A 12,881-nucleotide genomic window follows, 5' to 3' on the forward strand; every position below is an offset into this window, starting at 1 on the left:
GGAAAAGAGATGGGTAAACTTGGAAAAATTTTATAGTAATGCACAGCTAGGGGTAATTATTTGGAATCCCCCCCAACACAGAACGATGGACGAAAATACACATAGGTTAACACGGGTGGTAATTAGGGTATGGAATAGAACCTATAAACAGTTAAATAAGACTTATAATTCACCACTTATAAGAGTCAATGACAATGAGTTTTTTGCACCAGGGAGAGTGAGTATAGGGGGGAAATGGATAAAGAAAGATAAGGTGGAATTACGAGAGATAATGAAAGAGGGGAAAATTAAAACAATACACGAGTTGCAACAAGACACTGAAACATGGGTGATTAACGAATGGCGATATGCACAGTTAGAAAGGTTTATTAGAAAATTACCACAACCCATAAGATCAGGAGAAGAATTGACGGGATTAGAAAAATTATGCACGGCAGAAAACACAAAAAATACCATATCAAAACTATATAAATTATTATTAGTAGAAGATGAAATAGAGAAGCCCACATATATTAAACAATGGGAAAAGGATTTGGGGACACTGGTGGATTTTAGCACGATGAAAAAGATTTTGAACCTTACCCACACCTCGGCGATAGATGTAAAAACAACCGAAATGAACTATAAGTGTTTAGTGAGGTGGTACATAACACCAGAGAGGGCCAGTAAGTACCAAAAAGAAACATCGGCAGAATGTTGGAGAGGATGTGGGGAAATTGGTACAATGGCACACATTTGGTGGAAATGCCCGAAGATTCAAAAATTTTGGGAAAAAGTTCTGAGTATGGTCCAGAAAATTACGGGAAAGGAGGTAAAAAAAGAGCCATGGTTGGTGCTCTTCCACGGCATTAAGGATAGTGAGAAACAATATAAAGCCTCGTTGGTGCCTCACTTAATCAACGCAGCCAAAAAATTAATACCCAAAAATTGGAGAGAAAAAGAACCCCCACAGATATGGGAGTGGGTTAACGCCGTGGAGGAAACCTACACCATGGAGAGGTTTCATGGTAGCAAGGAAGAGGGAGGGGAGGGAAGAAAAGAAAAGTGGAAGAGTTGGAGAGAGTTTAAAAAAATATGGAGTTACGCGGAGAATATTAGGTTTTAGTAGAGTTATATTCAGGGGAAGTATCGGTACCTGGGAATAAGGGAGGGGGGGGAGGAGGGGAGACGAAATAGAGTAAACCATTAAGATAAAAGAGTGTTTGAGATAATACAATAAAGGTTGTTCTTTTTTTTTTTCATTTTTTTTTGATAGAGGGTGGATAAAGAGAAAGTGGGGAGGGTTTTTTTAATTGGGATAGGAAGAAGGTTACATTATGTGAGATTTGTATCGGCCCTCCCCTTTCCCTGTCAATGTAAAACTTGTTTCAGCCACAATGATGTGAAGGAAAAGAGAGACGTACATGAATGGAAAAGTTGATGGTTGTCTCATTACATAAAGTAAACTGAGTGGTAATGAAAAAAAAAAAAAAAAAAAAAAAAAGAATTAGGAATAGGCTTGAAAAACTTAACATTAATAAGTCACCGGGACGAGATGGCTTGCACCCAAGGGTCCTCAAAGAACTCAGTCAAGTAATTGCCAGACCATTGTTCCTAATTTTTACGAACAGTCTACTGACTGGTATTGTACCAGCTGATTGGAGAAAGGCCAATGTAGCACCAATATTTTAAAAAGGACCAAGATACATCCCTGGGAACTACAGACATGTTATCCTAACATCAATGGTATGCAAGCTCTTGGAGGGGATGATAAGGGATTATATACAAGATTTTAGTAATGAAAACAGTATCATTAGCAGTAATCAGCATGGGTTCATGAAGAATCATTCTTGCCAAACCAATCTTTTAACCTTCTATGAGGAGTCGAGTTGCCATCTAGATAAAGGAAGGCCCGTAGACATGGTGTATCTGGATTTTGCAAAAGCATTTGATACAGCCCCCAATAAACGTTTACTGTACAAATTAAGGTCTGTCGGCATGGACCATAGGGTGAGTACTTGGATTGAACACTGGCTACAAGGGCGTGTTCAGAGGGTGGTGATAAATGGGGAGTACTCGGAATGGTCAGGGGTGGGTAGTGGGGTCCCCCGGGTTCTGTCCTGCGACCAATCCTATTTAATTTATTCATAAACAACCTGGAGGATCTCTGTATTTGTATCTCTGTATTTGCGGACAATACTAAGCTAAGCAGGGAAATAACTTCTCCGCAGGATGTGGAAACTTTTTAAGAAGATCTGAACAAATTAATGGGGTGGGCAACTACATGGCAAATGTATAAAAATGTAAAATAATGCATTTGGGTGGCAAAAATATGAATGCAATCTATACACTGGGGGGAGAACCTCTGGGGGGGAATCTAGGATGGAAAAGGTCCTGGGGGTCCTAGTAGATGATAGGCTCAGCAATGGCATGCAATGCCAAGCTGCTGCTAACAAAGCCAACAGAATATTGGCATGCATTAGAAAGGGGATTAACTCCAGAGATAAAACGATAATTCTCCCGCTCTACAAGGCTCTGGTCCGGCCGCACTTGGCGTATGCTATCCAGTTCTGGAGTCAAGCCCTCAGGAAGGATGTACTGGAACTGGAGAGGGTCCGGAGAAGGGCAACAAAGCTAATTAAGGGACTGGAGGATATTAGTTATGAGGAAAGATTACAAGCATTGAACTTATTCTCTCTGGAAAAGATATGCTTGAGAGGGGATATGATTTCAATGTACCCCACAATAGGGATAAAACTTTTCTGCGAAAGAGAATTTAAAAAGACACTCGGCCATTCACTAAAATGACAAGAAAAGCGGTTTAACCTTAAACTGTGTAGATGGTTCTTTACTGTAACCGTGGTAAGGATGTGGAATTCTCTTCCACAAGCAGTGGTTTCAGCGGGGGGCATCAATAGTTTCAAAGAACAATTAAATAGGCACCTGAACGACCGCAACATACAGGGATATACAATGTAATACTGACATATAATCACACACACAGGTTGGACTCAGGCCATCTTTAACGTGGTGCAAAAGGGGCCGCTGCCCAGGGCCCTGTCATTGTTGGGGGCCCTGCGCTGCCCGCCTCTTAAGCCCCACGATGCCCGCTGGTGTATGGCCACCTCCGGTTCTGGTCGCATGCTGGCTGCTTGCTAATGTCACTTGGAAATACAGAAGCGCTGCTTCTGTATTTCCAAGTGACAATGCTTCTCTCCCGGCGGCCACTCTGATCATTCTTTACACACACGCTCTATGAGAGCAGAGAAGGCAGGGGGCGGGGAATCTACACAGGGGAAGCTGCCTCGAACTGGCATGCTGCACGGACATTGGAGGACAACATGCTGAGCCTGTGAGTAGCATTTGGGACAGAGGAAAACTCTGTACTGGAATGGCGGGGGGGCTTTAAGGGAGGAAAGTTTTGCATTGTACTTGGGGGGAGAGTGGAGTGTGGAGCTCTGTACTGGAATCTGGATGGAAGGAGAGCCGTGCATCCCTGCACCCACCTCAGCACCTGTACTCTGCACCCACCTCACCACCTGTACTCTGCACCCACCTCACCCCCTGCACTCTGCACCCACCTCACCAAGTGTACTCTGCACCCACCTCACCCCCTGCACCCACCTCACCACCTGTACTCTGCACCCACCTCACCACCTGTACTCTGCACCCACCTCACCCCCTGCACTCTGCACCCACCTCACCCCCTGCACTCTGCACCCACCTCACCACCTGTACTCTGCACCCACCTCACCCCCTGCACTCTGCACCCACCTCACCCCCTGCACTCTGCACCCACCTCACCCCATGCACCCACCTCACCACCTGTACTCTGCACCCACCTCACCCCCTGCACCCACCTCACCACCTGTACTCTGCACCTACCTCACCCCCTGTACTCTGCACCCACCTCACCCCCTGCACTCTGCACCCACCTCACCCCCTGCACTCTGCACCCACCTCACCCCATGCACCCACCTCACCACCTGTACTCTGCACCCACCTCACCCCCTGCACCCACCTCACCACCTGTACTCTGCACCTACCTCACCCCCTGTACTCTGCACCCACCTCACCACCTGTACTCTGCACCCACCTCACCCCCTGCACCCACCTCACCACCTGTACTCTGCACCTACCTCACCCCCTGTACTCTGCACCCACCTCACCACCTGTACTCTGCACCCACCTCACCCCCTGCACTCTGCACCCACCTCACCAAGTGTACTCTGCACTAACCTTATCCCCTGCACCCACCTCACCACCTGTACTCTGCACCCACCTCACCACCTGTACTCTGCACCCACCTCATCCCCTGCACTCTGCACCCACCTCACCACCTGTACTCTGCACCCACCTCATCCCCTGTACTCGGCACCCACCTCACCACCTGTACTCTGCACCTACCTCACCACCTGCACTCTGCACCCACCTCACCACCTGTACTCTGCACCCACCTCACCACCTGTACACTGCACCAACCTCACCACCTGTACTCTGCACCCACCTCATCCCCTGTACTCTGCACCCACCTCACTCCCTGCACCCACCTCACCACCTGTACTCCGCATCCACCTCACCACCTGTACTCTGCACCTACCTCACCACCTTACTCTGCACCCACCTCACCCCCTGCACCCACCTCACCACCTGTACTCTGCACCCACCTCACCCCCTGCACTCTGCACCCACCTCACCACCTGTACTCTGCACCCACCCCACCCCCTGCACCCACCTCACCACCTGTACTCTGCACCTACCTCACCACCTGTACTCTGCACCCACCTCACCCCCTGCACTCTGCACCCACCTCACCAAGTGTACTCTGCACCCACCGTACCCCATGCACCCACCTCAGCACCTGTACTCTGCACCCACCTCACCACCTGTACTCTGCACCCACCTCACCCCCTGCACTCTGCACCCACCTCACCAAGTGTACTCTGCACCCACCGTACCCCATGCACCCACCTCACCACCTGTACTCTTCACCCACCTCACCACATGTACTCTGCACCCACCTCACCACCTGTACTCTGCACCCACCTCACCCCCTGCACCCACCTCACCACCTGTACTCTGCACCCACCTCACCACCTGTACTCTGCACCCACCTCACCCCCTGCACCCACCTCACCACCTGTACTCTGCACCCACCTCACCACCTGTACTCTGCACCCACCTCATCCCCTGCACCCACCTCACCTTCTGCACCCACCTCACCCCCTGCACTGTGCACCCACCTCACCCCTGCACTCTGCACCCACCTCACCCCTGCACCTAGCGCACCCCTTAACCCTGCACTCTGTACATAGCTTACCCCTGAATCTTGCACTCTGTATGTAGTGCACCCATGAACCCTGCACTCTGCACATATTGTTCCCCTCAACCCAGCATTCTGCATATAGCGCACCCCTCAACCTTGCACTCTGCACCTAGCACCCCCCCAACCCTGCATTCTGTAAATAGTGCATCCCTGCACTCTGTACCTAGTGTACCCCTGAATGCTGCATTATGTACATAGTGCACCCTTCAACCTTGTATGTAGCACACCTTTTCAACACCTTTCAACTATGCACTATGTAGTGCACCCCTCAACCCTGCACTCTGTACATAGTGCACCCCTCAATGCTAGTGCAGTTTGGCCACACCCGCAATTTGATGCTGGGGTTATGATGTGCAGTAACCTCACGCAACCAATCAGTGAGCAATAATGATTTGCAGTAACCTCTAGAAACCAATTAATGAGCAGTAATGATGTTTTGTAACCTCTAGCAACCAATAAGCAAGCGGAAATGATGTGCTGTAACCTCTAGCAGTCAATCACAATCGCTACCTGATCTGCTGCAGTAAACTCATTAAGCTTGGGATTTTTTCCTGGGCATTCCCCAGGCCTTGTTTGTATGTTTGTAGCCCTCCAATGCCGCTTACTGCGATAGCCAGCTATAAATGAGGGTGGTGGCAAGTTTTTTGAGATCACCTTGGTGTGTGTATTGGTCCAGCAACGCACCAGCACCTTTGCAGCCATTGTGCTATTTGCTGGGTGTCAGGTGTGCTCCTGTACCTTTTAAGAAGGGATGGGCTGCCCTTCAGTCCACCTGCTCTCATTTATCCATCAGAATGCATGTGGCTCCACTGTGGGGACATTCATATTTTAGTGTTAGGACCACAGATATCAGGGTGCCGTGACGAGGCTCTGTGGCTTACGCATGCATTTGCAAATGCGTGCGGACTAAACCCCTGTTTTTTAACGCATACTGTTAATTTGACAGGTTAATTTGATTGTCTGCGAGCTGGTAGTAAGTAGGCTTGGAATTTTTTCCTGGGCATTCTCCAGGCCTTGTTTGTAAACTAATTTTGAGTCTAGCTGCAGGGGGGCCCCAATAAAATGTTTGCCCAGGGTCCAATCAATATTAAGGACGGCCCTGGTTGGACTTGATGGACTTGTGTCTTTTTTCAACCTCACCTACTATGTAACTATATGTAACAAAGAAACTTTAATTTCTTCTTTTGCTACAAAATCGTAGATATTTTTTATTCTTCCTGTTGACACTTCTTTATGTGAAACACTTCTTCAGCATTTTATTGTAATATCTCCAACCTTGCCTGAACTGACACACTAAAGCTAGAAGATATAAAAAATGAAGACACTGCCATATACATGTCAGATATTCAGACTGCTGGAGTTCAATAGTATAACAATATCCTTAATCTTGGATCATAAATAAGGACTTCAGCTGTGACATGTTAACAGTATCTAAGTCGGCATTAAAAATAAATGTAGCAACATCCAAAAAATGTATTAACTCTAATGCCCTGTACACACGATTGGACATTGATCGGACATTCTGACAACAAAATCCATGTTGTCGGAATTGTGTGTTGGATTTGTGTACACACGATCGGAATTTAACCGATCGGATTTTGTTGTCGGAAAATGTTATAGCCTGCTCTCAAACTTTGTGTGTCGGAAACTCAGACGGAAAAAGTCTGATGGAGCCCACACACGATCGGAATTTCCGACATTACAATCCGATCGCACTTTTTCCGTCGAAAAATCCGACCGTGTGTACAGGGCATAAGGACATCAGAAGCTGCAACTTAAAGTGGACCTTCCGTCATTTTTTCATCTTTCTATCTATTAAATCTTCTGCCCTTGTTGTTGTTTTAACTTTGGATAGGAAAACATTTTTTTTCTGCCAGTAAATCCCTTATACAGCCCACTTCAGTTCCTTGTCTGGTCATTAGTCTAGGCTTATGACATCATGCACAGCTCTCTCTCTCTCTTTGAGAGTTTGCCAGGAAGGGAGGGGGGATTCGTCATAAGAGGGCCAATCAGAGTTGCAGAGCTGGAGGTGTGCCTCTGTGTGTCTGTGTAAATCCAGGAAGTGAACAGGCAGCAGCTTCAGCTGCCCACAGATAAAATGGCTGCAGTCAGACTCAGTGGAGGGAGATTTCTGCAGCATATTTGGCAAGTACAGAATCACAGTATATATAAAAAATTATGCAAAGTGGTTGGAGGGAAGCTTCAGAATGGCAAAGATGTTTTTATTACAAATTATGTGAGCATACTGCAGTGCCTCTTTAAACAGCTTACAAAGCACTTTGTGCCTTCTCTGTCTTGTAAAGTAACCTCTTTTGTTTTAGGCAGCGCTGCAAATTGTTGTATAAGGTGCTGTCTATGTCAACCTTAGGGCTTATTCACATGTGCAGCGGTCCTTGCTCCCCTCTGAAAAGCAATCTGCAGTGAGAGGTGGTGGGGAACCGATACAATACCTTCTCACCGCCCACTGCTATTGTTTACATTGCACATGGTCGTGGGCCGTTTGTGGCGTGGCCCTATACAGTGCCAGGACAAGGGGTGGCCAGGGTGGGCGGCTGCCCTGGGCACTGTGGTATCATATGAGGTGGGAGGGAGTCATTAGGAGATTGGAGGGGAGGGGATTTGTGTTGAAAGGGGGAATTTGGGGGGAGGCGGCAGGCGGTAAGAATTGTTCTAGGAGGGGAAATTTGTGGGGGTGTGGTAGGAAGAGATAAACCCCACCGCTCAGGTGGATCCACCAAAATAAATCCTTCACTTCCCTGACGCATTTCACACTTATACTGCGTGTTTACTCATAGCTGAGCTATGAGTAAGCACTTAGTATAAGTGTGAAACGCGTCAGCTGTTGTTCCGTACCACTCTATTGTGGTGTCCTATGTACTTCATGATCCTGATCTACAATTAAAGGCATTAGAAAATTCCATCGGTGTGCGGCTGTCCAGAGTTCTTTCGTCCATTTCTTTCGGGGTGTGGTAGGAGTGGGGATTTAGGGGGATCTTTGTTGGGACGGAGGATGGAAGAAGAGGATTTGTGTTAGGAGGGGAGATTGTGCTAGAATAGGTGATATGGTGGGGGGGTGGGAGGGGGGAATTATGCTAGCAGGGTACATTTGTTTGGGGGGGTGCTAATAGGGATGATTGAGGGATTTGTGCTAGGAGGGGAAATTTGGGGATTGAGGGGAGAGGGGGTTTTGTGCTGGGAGAGGGGAATTGGAGTAGGGGGAGAGGATGCGTATATAGAGGGGACATTTTAGTGGCAGAGGATTTATGGTAAAAGGGGTGATTGTTTTTGGGGGGGGGGCATTTGTGTTAGGTGGGTTTGGGGTATAGGTTTGTTCTGGGAGGGTGGATTTCAACAGGGGGCAGATTTGTACTGGGAGGAGGGAGAATTTTTGCTTAGGGGGAAACTTAGGCATGTTCGCCCTGGGCTCTAGATGACCATGTACTGGCACTGGCCCTATAGACTTGCATGGGACAAATTTGGTGGCAGTAACACCCCCATCAAATGTGACATGCTGTTTAATTTTTGCCCCGGCCACAGCAACTCAGTCGCAGTATGAGTACAACTCTGAATGGCTCCATGCTCTGGTTCAGGCAGCCATTTAGGGGACAGTAGAACCGATTCAACCTTCTAGTTTTATCACCCACTAGCTGCCCAAGTGAATGAACCCTTACAGTTCTTGGATGGTTTGCAAAATCTCTCTTACTGCAAGTTTGTAGGATTAAAAACAGTAACTTGTCTATATGACAAACAATACTTATTTCAGGAGTTTTAAATATAATCGACCATAAAGCAGCACCCAGTTTTTTTTGTTGCTCCGGACACAACCCATCTCTGCCAGGCTCTGTGCATTCTATTTGGAGTCATTTTTATCTTTAAAGCAAAATTGTATTTTATATCAGAGCATATCATAAGCATGTTTGATGAAGGCCATATCCAAAAACACAAACAAAGTAATACATTGGATTTAGAGGTGCATTTTTGAATGGCAGTTGGAGAACTCATGGCCCCCTTAGTTTCATGCTCCTATACATCTTTCTTGTGATGACTCGGATTCACATTCGAACTCTGCTGATTGCTAAGGCTGTAGAACCAACGGTTTGACTAATTGACTCCAGTGGAAGCTCTCCAGAGCACACATTTGGAACCGTCCATTAGGTATTATGCTTGAAAATAGTCATACCTGAAAAAGAAGCATGCCAATACTTTACCTTTAACGCACTGCTAGAACTCTGCTCCATTCAATCCCTAGATCAGTGGTCCCCAACCTTTTTGGCACCAGGGACTAGTTCTATGGCAGGTCATTTTCCCAGGAACCTGGGGGGGGGGGGTTATTCGTGGTGGATAGGTGGAGGGCAGGAGGTCATCCTATCAGCAGTACAGGGGGGCAGGAGGAGCTCTCTTTTCTGATCTTCAGCTCCTCCCACCCCCTGCCCTGCTGATAGGATGACATCATTGGCAGAGGCGGGCAGAGGAGCCAGGAGAGGACATACGGGCATGGGTACACAGTAGGAGGTGAGCGGCGAGGTGCGACCCGGTCATCAACAGGCTGCAGACTGGGGGTCAGATGACATCTAAAGGGAAGCCAACACTTCCAGAAATTACAATCTCTTAGGTTCCCTGCAGTACTGAGTGGTTCTTCTCGCTGACCTCCACACATTACAAGTGTAGCACCTCCTTACCCCTGAGTGGATAAGGTCCCCCTAGACAACTTGGTGGGCTAGCATTTTAACTCTTATGCCGTGTACACACGAGCAGACTTTCGACGGACTGAACTCCGAAGGACTTTTTGACGGACTTTCGACTGAGTTCCGACGCAACGGACTTGCCTACACACGATCACACCAAAGTCCGACTGATTCGAACATGATGATGTACGACCAGACTAGAATAAGGAAGTTCATAGCCAGTAGCCAATAGCTGCCCTTCCATCGTTGTTCATCCGTCGGACTAGCATACAGACGAACGTTTTTTTTGACCGGACTCGAGTCCGTCGGAAAGATTTGAAACATGTTCTATTTCTAAAGTCCGTCTGATTTTTCGACAACAAAGGTCCGATGAAGCCCACACACGATTGAATTGTCCGGCGGACTCATTCTGTTGGACCTTTGCTGTCAAAAAGTCCGGTCGTGTGTACACGGCATAAAACCCAGTACACACTATAAGAAAATCGGACGATTGATCGTCTGGCTTTCCTCGTGTCAGAAACCATGCAATTAGGCCGAGACAGAAGTGCAGTTAAATCACACCTGTTTAATAATAAAAGTAAAAAGAACAAACGTAGTCAAAACATAGCTAAAGTTCAGTAACCGGAACAGATAGTCAGCCAAGCCAGAAGTCAGGGATCAATGTAGTGGAACAGCAAGCAGGATCTGGAGCCAGAAGGGATGTCAGCAAAGCAAGTCTTGAACAGGATCTGTGATGTTGACCAAGGCGAAGGCAGAGACCCTCTGGACTCGACGGCTTAAGTAGGCAGGACTGATGAGCAGGATATCATCAACAGCCGAGTAACTGTGGAGAGATAGGAGCTGGCAATTAGCCGACAGCTGAGCGGCCAGCTCAGAGAAGTAATGGCTGAGCCCAGCCCTGACACCTCGATGTTTCACAGCAGGTTAAATGCAGGATGGTACTAATTGTAGGAAAATTCTAAAACAACCATTTTTTTTTGTCGTTTATTGTTTCTGATCATGAGCGGTGTTTCGTATTTGATTTTTCTCGTATGAAAACAGTACACATTAGATGAAAATTATTAGTTCTGTCCCCATACAAGAAAAATATAGAGTTCCTTCAGAAATTTTCATTTGGAAAGTCTGAATCGGATGTCGAAAGTTGTGTACACACCATACGAAAACCAAACGATCGTGCCTCGTACAGAATTTTTAGTCCGATTTTCTCCTAGTGTGTACCCCAGCTTGCTGTGAAGCAAACGGGAAATTGGGCGCCAGTCATCTTAGTACAGTTAGAGTTTATTAAAGCACAATAAACTCAGTGAGAGAAAGTTAGGGCACAGGATCCTCTAGTCAACACATGCTGGTAAACTGTTAAACACAACACAGTAGCACAAATACCTCTTAGGAGGAGAAGCCAAAACTTCCTGGAATGTCCACCAGTAGCAGCTTATACCCAGTGCTCCAGGACACTTTAGCAGTGAAGCCTCTTTCCAAGATGCTCTATACAGGCAGCCATCTTCCTGCTCCACTCCCTCCAGAAGTACCCTTAAGCAAGGCAACAAACATTTCCTTGGCCCAGACTGAGGCTCCTCTTTCAGCAACACAGACACAGGGCGAGAAGGCAAAAGACCTCCAGCATTAACCTCCTTCCAGAGCAAAGCCTGGAAGCAGGGCTGGTGCAAGGATTTTTGACACCCTAGGCGAAACCTCATTTTGCTGCCCCCCTTGGCTCCGGCCCTGACTCCACCCTCTGTGCCGTGCCCATGTATACGGTGGAGGTGGTGGAGGTTTTTGTGGTGCCTCGCCACCTATTTCTTCAGCCATGGTCCACAGGCCAACACCTCCGTCTCTGGACCTGGCATTAAGACAAATAGTGGCGGCACCGGCTTGCTTCCTCATGCCAGCCATGGTCCCCAGGGCCCGCATCTGTGTCTCTGGATCCAGCCGGAAGACCTGGAAGATAAACAGCGCCAGCGGCAAGCTGTCGTGGCTCTCTTAACTGATGTGTGCCCTAGGCCGGCACCTACCTTGCCTATAGGTAGCGCCGGCCCATCCTGGAAGGTCACCCTAAATTTTGTATGTCCTTCCCCAGCATACATCACTGGCAATAACCCTCCTAGTGATTTGCCAGAGAAGAATAAGTATTCATACGTCACTAAGGGTGACATAGTGGCTTAGTGGATAGCACTTCTACCTTGCAGCATTAGGTTCTCCAGGTCTAGTTCCCAATCAGAACACTATCTGCATTTGCAGTCAGGAGTTGCATTGGGGTACTGTGATTTCCTTCCATACGGTCAAGACATGCTGGTAATTTAGCTGACTCAACTGAGTATGTCCAAGATGGCTACCTCACCTCCTAAGTGCTTTGAGTAAGGGACAGAAGTGCTATAGCAATATTAATATTAATTAATATTGTTTTTTTGCTAGGGACTTTCCCCCACAACAGGCAGAGGAAAAACAATAGTCTGAACATTGGGGAAAACCCAATAACAATAGCATTTAGAGCTTAGGCTGACCACAGCCTAGCTTCCCACTATATTTAGACTAGGGACACTCCGGTTTAAAGCAGAACTTCACCCTAAAAGGGAATTTCTGCTATATGTCCTCCTCCCCCCTCCTCTAACACGTTCAGACTTTTTTTTGGGGGGGGGTTACCTAGTTTTGGTAGGTACCCGCTTCCACTTCCAGTTGGATTGACCTCTTGGGACACATCACAGGTCCCAGGAGGCTGTGGGACCAGGGGCAGCCCGCCCATTAAGTGTTATGGAAATGATTAAGAGCTCCAATCGAGCCCAAGGTTATCTGCTGCTGTCTCCAATTTGAAAAGGTTGATATGCATGCATATAAAGTAAACACTCTGAGACACGCTCAGCTCCGTTACTTCTTACACTTCTAATTTATTCAAGGCG

This window comes from Aquarana catesbeiana, linkage group LG02 (genome assembly GCF_042186555.1).
Source record: "Aquarana catesbeiana isolate 2022-GZ linkage group LG02, ASM4218655v1, whole genome shotgun sequence".
NCBI classification, from domain to species: domain Eukaryota; kingdom Metazoa; phylum Chordata; class Amphibia; order Anura; family Ranidae; genus Aquarana; species Aquarana catesbeiana.